The sequence below is a fragment of the Chlorocebus sabaeus genome, chromosome 25 (genome assembly GCF_047675955.1).
Source record: "Chlorocebus sabaeus isolate Y175 chromosome 25, mChlSab1.0.hap1, whole genome shotgun sequence".
Lineage (NCBI taxonomy): Eukaryota > Metazoa > Chordata > Mammalia > Primates > Cercopithecidae > Chlorocebus > Chlorocebus sabaeus.
The window spans coordinates 68,296,050-68,305,516 of record NC_132928.1 but is presented as its reverse complement, the minus strand read 5'-3'; positions in this window follow the sequence as shown (position 1 = coordinate 68,305,516).

Here is a 9,467-nt window from a genome sequence, read left to right as displayed (position 1 = left end):
CCTCCCCCTCCCCGCCTCACCGCTCCTTCCCTCACCGCTCCCCCCTTCACCACTCCCCGCTTCGCCTCTCCCCCCAACCCTTCCCTCCCTCACGGCTCCTTCCCTCACTGCTCCCACCTGTCACCGCTTCCCCCCTTCACCGCTCCCCCCCCGACCCCTGCCTCCCTCACCACTCCCTCTCTCACGGCTTCCCCGCCTCACTGCTCCCTCCCTCACTGCTTCTCCCCCACCACTTCCCTCCCTCGCCACTTCCCCCCTCACCGCTCCCCGCCTCACCGCTCCCTCCCTCACCGGGCTCCCCACTTCACCGCTCTCCCCAGGGAGCTGGCCCTATACCCAGCCCCAGGGAGCTGGCCCTATACCCAGCTGCTTCCTTAAAGAGTGAACACAAAGAAAGTAATTAAGCAGTTGAAATTCTTCAAAAGGAAGAAGTTGTACTAAGATGATGTCTTCCTTGTTTTACACACAGGGTTTCACTCTTTCCCGTAGGCTGGAGGGCAGTGGCACAGTCACAGCTCACTGCAGCCTCCAACTCCTAGGTTCAAGCGATCCTCCCACCTCAGCCACCCAAGTAGCTGGGACTACAGGCACACAACACCACACCTGGCTAATTTTTTTATTTACTAGGGTCTCACTATGTTGCCAAGGCTGGTCTCGAACTCCTGGGCTCAAGTGATCTTCCTGCCTCAGCCTCCCAAAGTGCTGGGATTATAGACGTGAGCTCCTGCCCCAGGCCTAAAATGATTCCTTAAACACACTTCTTAGTTCTATTTCCTGGCCCTTCGGTGAGGTGGAAAAGGGTGGCCCAGCCTATCATTTTATTCATCACCCAAATCTTTCATCCAGGAGAAGAACAACAGAGAGGTTAGAGGACTGTGTTTAGGTGGGTTACATGCAGCCCTTTTTCTAAAGTGCAGAGAGGGAGCCAGTGGCCTCAGCCCCAGCTCGGTGTCCCTGAGGGATTCTACTTTCTGGGGGAACCGTGCAGATCAAGGCCTGATTCGTCACCTCCATGAGCTCTCACTGTCCGCATTTGAATACTCTCTGCAACCCTTATTCATTTTGTTACCTACTTTGATTTTTAAAATGTCTGTCACTCAAAGTCCTCTGAACTAAAAAATTCCAAATTGAAACTACGAGGTGCAGATCCATGATATTTAAAACCCTTCAAGCAGCAGAAGGGGGAATGGTTTTCTGAGGAAGCAGGTCATGGTAGAGGGGGAGTGAGAGAATCTCACCACCCCACGGCTCTAACTTTGTGAATTTCCTTTTTTTCTTTCTTTCTTTCTTTTTTTTTTTTTGAGACGGAGTCTGGCTCTGTCGCTCAGGCCAGAGTGCAGTGGCGCCATCTCGGCTCACTGCAAGCTCCGCCTCCCGGGTTCACGCCATTCTCCTGCCTCAGCCTCCCGAGTAGCTGGGACTACAGGCGCCTGCCACCATGCCCGGCTAATTTTTGTATTTTTAGTAGAAACGGGGTTTCACCGTGTTAGCCGGGATGGTCTCCATCTCCTGACCTCGTGATCCGACCACCTCGGCCTTCCGAAGTGCTGGGATGAGAGACGTGAGCCACCGCGCCCGGCCAACTTTGTGAATTTCATTTCCCTATTTAACCGAGGAAGAAACTTGAGCACAGAGAGCAGAGATGGCGAGACTGAGGTCATGTAACAGGGTCCACATCAGAGCCATGAAGCATCCAAGGGCACAGGAATAGAGGACCCGAGACCATGAACCAAGCAGTCCGGCCCCAGAACCACAACCTGAGCCCTACCCACTACGGCTTCTCCCCGCCGCCATGCGACTCAGTAATAACCCTTTGGTATGAAGTGCGGGCAATCCCTATTGTCTAACGGGGGTGTCAAACTAGCCACGGCCTGAACTAAGTGCCCTGTGCCTCCTCAAAGTGTGATTCCCAGGCCAGCAGCATCAGCATCACTTGGGAGTCATTAGAACTATAAATTTCCACCAGGCACAGTGACTCATGCCTGTAATCCCAACACTTTGGGAGGCCCAAGTGGGGGATTGCTTGAGGCTAGGAGTTTGAGACCACCCTGGGCAACATAGTGAAACCCAGTGTCTCCAAGACATACAAAATTTAGCCAGGCATGGTATTGTGCACCTGTAGTCCCAAGCTACCCAGGAGGCTGAGGTGGGTAGATTGCTTAAGCCTGAGAGTTCAAGGCTGGAGTGAACTATGATTGACACCACTGCACTCCAGTGTGGGTGACTCTGTCTCTAAAAAAATGAAGACGAGGACGGGCATGGTGGCTCATGCTTGTAATCCCAGCCCTTTGGGAGGCTGAGGCGGACTGATCACCTTACATCAGGAGTTTGAGACCAACCTGGCTAAAACATGGTGAAACCCCATCTCTACTAAACTACAAAAATTAGCCGGGCGTGGTGGCAGGTGCCTGTAATCCCAGCTGCTCAGGAGGCTGAGGCAGGAGAATCACTTGAACCCAGGAAGCAGAGGTTGCAGTGAGCTGAGATTGTACCACTGCACTGCACTCCAGCCTGGACAACAAGAGGGAAACTCCATCTTAAAGAAGAGGAAGAGGAAGAAGAAAAAGAAGAAAAAGAAGGAGGAGGAGGAGGAGGAGGGGGGAAGAAGAAGAAGAACAAGAGGAAGAAGAAGAAGAAGGAGGAGGAAGAGGAGGAGGAGGAAGGAGAAGAAGAAGAATAAGAAAGAAGAAAGAAGAAAGGAGAAAAAAAAGAAAAGAAACATGAATTCTCAAATCCCACCCCAGTCCTGTCGAATCAGAAACTTGGGGACTGGGCCCTTGGAGTCTGTTTTAACAAGCCCTCCTGGAGACTCTTCTGTGCACTGAGGTTGGGGAAGCACTGGTTTGGTTTCCAACCCAGCTGTACTTTCTGAGCCTCTGGGGAGCTTTGCAAACACAGCAGGGCTTAGCTCCAGGGATTGCAGGTGGACATCTGTTGTTATTGTTGTTGACTCCCAAGGTAATTGGAATATGCAGCAAGGTTTGAGAAGCACAAGTATCATACAAAGAACAGGGCTTTGAAGTTCGAGAGCTGGGTTCAAATTCCTGTTTGGATGTGACTCACATATGCCTTAAGCTTTCTAAGTCCTACTTGGTCTATCTGCTGAAAGCTGGAAGTGAGCCCTGAATGAGAAGCTGGCATCGTTTCTGGAGCATGGCAGGTGCCCAGTGAACATTATCTCTCATCTTCTAAGCTCCCAGCACAAGCACGGCCCCCAGCTGATGCCGCATGGGAGCGTCGGAAGGAGGACCTAGATGCTGGGGAGCGTGTCTTGGGATGGGACCTTAGAAGTCCTGTCCGGTGCTGAAAGCTGACCATACGGACATACAAGTGTGCACCCTGTGCCATGGGGTTTGGAGCTGGCAGGAGGTGCAGCTGAGCCGTGCATGTGGCATGTGGGAATTACGAGGGCTCTGGCCTTGTATGCATCAGCTTGGGGCTGCCAGAATGAAACAGTGCAGGCTGGGGGGCTTGCACAACGCACAGCCCCGGATGCCAGAAGTCCAGGATCAACGTGTTTGCAGGGTTGGTTGCTCCTGAAACCTCTCCATGGTGTGGGACGGCTGTCTTCTCCCTGTGTCTGCACGTGGCCGTCCCTTTGTGTGTGTCTGTGTCCGCATCATCTCTTAGAAGCATAGGAGTCAGACTGGATCAGGGCCATCCTCATGACCTGCCCACCTCCCTAAGACCCCACCTCCTAATACCATCGCGCTAGGGGTTAGGATTGCAACCTGTGAATTTTGGGGTGGAGGCACACAGACATTGACTCTGCTGAATTGGCCTCTGGTTGGCCCCTTGTGGGATGAAATGAGTGCTGCAGTGAAGCTCATGAGCAGGGTGGCCCTGGCAGGTGTGCAGTTAGCTGTGGGCCAAATTCCACATCTTCAGCTCTACAATCGTGGGTTTCTCTCAAACGTGTGAAGTGCAGACAGCCTCAAAATCCCCGGTGCAGAGGGCTGCGAGAGTGGGAGGGAAACAGTGGCTACCCACGCCACCCCTCAGCTCGGCCCTCTGCCCCAGAGCCAGAAGCTTCCGGAGAGTTCTCTGGCCCCTCGCTGTCCCATCAGCCCCAGCTTCTCAGGTCCTTCCCAGACATCCCCACCTGAACCAGCGGCCACATCCCCTGTCCTCCCCTCCTCCAGCCCCGTGTTCCTCATGTGAGGAGGGTGTTCCTCACCTGCCGGCATCAGACTAACTTCCTTATTGCCAAAAATCCAGGTACCTCTTCCCAGAGCTCACCACGCTCTGGCTTGGGCCACGGGGCAGCCTCATTTGTCCCGCACCTTCCTTCCCTTCCTTCCAGCTGCCTCTGCCCAGCCAGCAGCGTCTTGCTGGTTCTTTCCAGCCTGTGTGTGGATCTCTATTTCCAGGCCCCCGTCCTCCCTCTCTCTGCTGTCCCCGTCTCTGGTGGTCTCTGACATCACTTCTAGGCTGTGAAAATGTAAGGCTAACACCTCCACCCTTATTTCCCGGGTCCCCGCACCATCCCACATTCCCTGAAGACTTGGCAGATGTGGAAATCCCATTGGCTCCCCTGCTCCAGTCCTTTTCCTTCTGGACGGCCCCACAAACCTGCAGGGAAAGCTGGGGAGGTTCATGGGAGCCGGGCTGCAGCTCTGGACTGGCCTGGATCAGGAGGCAAATTAAAAAAAAAATTTTTTGAGACAGGGTCTTGCTCCAGGCTGCAGTGCAGTGGTGCAATTATGGCTCACTGGAGCCTCAAACTCCTGGACTCAGGCAGTCCCAAGAAGGCCAACCAGAGGGGTGCGCCACCATGCCCAGCTTATTATTATTATTATTTTTGTAGAGATGGGGGTCTCACGATGTTGCCCAGGCTGGTCTCAGACTCCTGGGCTCAAGCAATCCTCCTGCCTTGGCCTTCTCAAGTACTGGGATTGCAGGCAGAGCCACTGCGTGGCCAGGAGGCACTTTTCATGCTTCCCCTCTGATCCTGACAATGATGTTCCAGGGTGAACAGAAGGATCCCCATTTCACAGAGTAGGCTCAGTGACATCTCACGGTGACACAGGTGGTGGGTGGCAGGATGCAGCGGTGGAGCCCATCTCTCCCACCCCTGAGCCTCCTGACTCCTTCCCTCCAGCCCTCAGGAGCCGGCGGCAGTGACTCCAGCTTTCCCTATTAGCAACAAGAGTCATTGCCCCTCCCCTGGCCACGACCAAAGGCCCATTTCGCTTCCCATCACCTCCTGTTCCCGTGTCCTCACTGGACCAGAAAGAGGACAGTCACAGCTGGGTGCTTAACTTGGCACTGTGTGGGTAAATTAGGCAAATGACTTAGCTGATCAGAGCCTCAGTTTCCCCAGGGGTAAAATGGGGGTAACAACGTCTTTGTGTAGAGATGAGAGGTTATCTGGATTGTGGGACACCCATTCCAGGGCCTGAGTAGTCACATCCAGTGTCACCTCTTCTGTTCGCCCCTTTTCCTTTCCCTCAAGCCTTTCTTTTCACTCCTGGACTTCACTCCTGTGTGGCACCCGACAGTGGTAGCCACGCGTTTACGTGCTCTGTCCCCAGACGGGCTCCTTCCCATCCTGCCCGCCCTCCTGCCGCAGACCTGGCAGGCCCAGATGAGGAGCTCAGAGAGGCATCAGGCAGCACCCGGCCTGCACGTCCTGAGCTGGAGTCCAGGCCAAGCAGTCTCCGAGTGACAGTTGCACGGTCGAGGCCACGCCCGCAGCAGTGCAGAAACACCTCCGTCTCTCCACCTCAAGTGGGACTTTGTGAAGGTCCTCACGTTCTGTATTCCGGCTCCTTGCCTGCCAAGCAGTCTTCTGCCCACTTCCTTCTCACGTGGCTTCAATAAGGAGAGAAGCTAACCAGCAAAATCCCACTCCCCTTGGCCCACGTGTCACAGAACAATGGGTGGGCGCTGTGAGGATGGCGTGGCTTCTCTACAGCCTCTGAGTGGCTCAGCCTCACCCATCTGCTAGGGCACCCGGCAGCTGTGATTTCTCAATATAAATGCAAATCAGGTGACCGACTGTAAGTCTCGTGGCTCAAGCAGCGCCTGTCCTCAAGGGCCGTCTGTTCCCGTTTTTGCTCTCAGAATTAGGATCAGAGCTCTGGACAGCTGACTGGGTCCTAGAGAACACCCCTTTGACCCCGCAGCAGGGAGGTGACAAAGTCGCGGAGGCTCCAGGACGGTGGGGACCATACATCTCACTGACATGGAGATGCTTAGAATTTAGGGGGTCCAGCAACTTAGATGGGAAAAATGACGTTATTTTCACAGCCTCCAACTGAAATGGAATATTTCCTTCTGCTACGAATGCCGACAACAAAATAGGAACTTTGTCACTAATTTAAAAATCACAGATATTTTCATCACATTAATTATTGCAGCTTTTTGAAAACATGGTTTATGCTCATCACTACTTTAAATTATGGCAGCAATTAGACAGGAAGACTTGTTATTTAATGCATTAAGAAGCACATATTAGGAAAATATTTTGATAACTGTGTCTCGGTATAATGAGTCTTCTTTGTAATCGCATATAATCAATGTGTTTTATTCATCTGAATAAATGAGAGGAGGCACTGAGTTGATGGCTCACGCCGAAGGAGTCCGTGGTATCAACAGGGTGAAGGGGCTCAGCAGGGTCTGCGACGGCCTCTCTTAGGACGAAGGAATCCTGAGACCACGCTGCCACCCGTCCATCTGCTGCTGCCAGAATTCTTCCAGCGATGGCAAGTGCAGTGGGCACTAGGCTGCTCAGTGAGTAGCCATCCTTTCCGTGTCCTCCTTGCCAGCAGAACCCACTTCCATGACATGGGAGGAGGCGGGAGGTGGCTGCTTCCTGGCTTCCCAAGGACGCGGCTCTGGGCAGTGGAACTTGGGAAGACTAAGGGGCGGGGAGTCTAAGGGGTGGGATGGTCATTGGCAAAGGTGCATCTTCCCTAAGTCAGAAAACAAAGATGCACAGGAGGAAGCATGCTCCAGGTCTGTTGAGTGATAAATGTTGGACGTTTGTCCACTCCAAGTCTCATGTTGAACTTTGACCCTCAATGTTGGAGGTGAGGCGTGGCGGAAGTGTTTGGATTTTGGGGGTGGGTCCCTCCTGAATGGCTTGGTGCCATTATCACAGGAGTGAGTGAGAACTGATTGTTGAAAAGAGCCTGGCTCCTCCTGCCCCTCTCGCCATGTGATGCCTGCTCCCCTCTGCCTTCCACCACCAGTGGAAGCTTCCTGAGGCCTCCCCAGAAGCAGAAGCTGGAGTCATGCTCCTTGTACAATCTGCAGAACCATGAGCCAAATAACCTACCGTTTCCAGTATCCTTTACAGCAATGTGAACAGACTGAGTCCCGAGTACCCACTGTACCGAAATGAACCACGGTGGGAGGGGATGGAGGGGAGGGGCGGTTGGACAGGGAGCAGTTTGTCCACAGCAATGTCAAGTCCCAGGATCAACATGGAATTCCATTACCTTTGGATTTATTGTTATACAAGACAAGATCTCCTTTAATTTAACCTCCATGTAGGTGGGCTTTTTATGAAAGCTGTCCAATGGAGAATTCTCCCAACTTGAGAGCAAAGAGGACGGTCTCGGGGAAACTCCACAGTGGCTTAGGTGCCCCCCAAGGATTCTTTCCACGCCCTTCAGCAGGCTGGTGCCTTGTTGAGACTGGGTCTTTATTCCTGAAGAGGAAATCATGGCTACTGCTCTATGATGCTCCTTATAACCGCATCCAGAGTCTGGTTCAAATCTGACTCACCCATGGGTGTCACCTGCGCTGTAGCCCCTGCCCAGGCCACTCCAGCCTGGGGCCCCAGGAGCTCAGGCAGAAACTGCTGAGCGAACACTCCTATTTACCTCTTTGGAACCCTGGGGGAGACAGCAGCTTTTGGAAACAGGATGTATGTTACTTGCAGGCACACACAATGTGTAAAATCAAATACATATACATTGTATTAGGAGATTGCTGAGAAATAGGCAAGAACTGCTGAGAAGAGAGTTTTTTCTTCCTTCTGTAGGTTAAGTCCATGAACAGAAGAGTGTGTCAGAGGCATTTTATTTTTCTGGCTGAACATTCTTGACAATGTGAAGTTATACTGCAGAATCCAATTGCTGAGTTGGGTTGGGTATTTCATCCTGAAAAGCGTTGCAAGCCTGACCCTTTCTGCTCCAGTCAGGAATTCCTGCCATTCCCCGCCCCCAGAGCCTTCCCCAGCATTCACAATGCTCACGCACGGGCCCGCCTGCCAGTCTGTCTTCTTCCTCCTGTGCTGTGCCCATCAGGGGGTCTTGCTGCTATGTCCCGGTGCTGGGACCTCTCAGACGCTGCGCCCCTGCCGGCAACGCTCTCCCTCGCCAAGTCCCAATTCCACAGAACCTTCGAGACATGGCTCCAACAAGGGTGGACCACCCCCTACCTTCACTGCCCCGAGAGCCTGCATTTGGCATGTCCTATTTGTCAACATTTAACATGTTTCCTCCTCACCCTAGGTCTTCTTTGGGACTATCAGCACAACAGTTTTTCAACGAATAGTTACCGAATAAATAAACCTCTCCCTGTTATCAGAGCAGGAACCACGCACGGGATCCCTAGGGAGCTCCGGTGGGTGCTACAAAACGATGCCGAGAGTTACTGTAGTTTTCTCAAATGGCAGCAAATTTTTAGTGTCCAAATAATAAAAGGAAAGAAAATGGATTACATGTGGTCTCTAGAAGGCTTCAGACATTCATTTGGGCCAGTCCTGCCAGTGATCAACCTCCTACCTCACCCCAATCTCAATCAAAATTGCTAAATAATTGGGCCGGGCACAGTGGCTCATGCCTGTAATCTCAGTACTTTGGGAGGCCGAGGTGGGTGGATCACTTCAGGTCAGGAGTTTGAGTCCAGCCTGGGCAACATGGTGAAACCCCGTCTCTACTAAAAATACAAAAAAGTAGCCAGGTGTGGTGGTGGGGGCCTGTAATCCCAGCTACTCGGGAGGCTGAGGTAGGAGAATCACTTGAACCCGGGAGGCAGAGGTTGCAGTGAGCCAAGATCGTACCACTGCACTCCAGCCTGGGTGACAAAGTGAGACTCTGTCATGAAAAAAACAAACAAAAAAAATTGCTAAATAATTGGTCAAGGTTATGTTTCCTTGAACCCTTGTGGGGCTGTTCAAATGTAGGTATTTTTGTTTCTGTTGTTGAGATGGGAATCTTGCTTCGTTGCCCAGGCTGGTCTTGAACTCCTGGGCTCAAATGATCCTCCTACCTCAGCCTCCTGAATAGCTGGGATTACAGGCACACACTACTGTGGCCTGGCTCAGATGTAGGAATTTAAAAGATAACAAAAGGCTGGGTGCGGTGGCTCATGCCTGTAATCCCAGCATTTTGGGAGGTCGAAGCTGGCAGATCACTTGAGGTCAGGAGTTTAGGACCAGCCTGGCCAACATGGTGAAACCTCATCTATACTAAAAATTCAAAACATTAGCCAGGCATGGTGGTGAGTGCCTA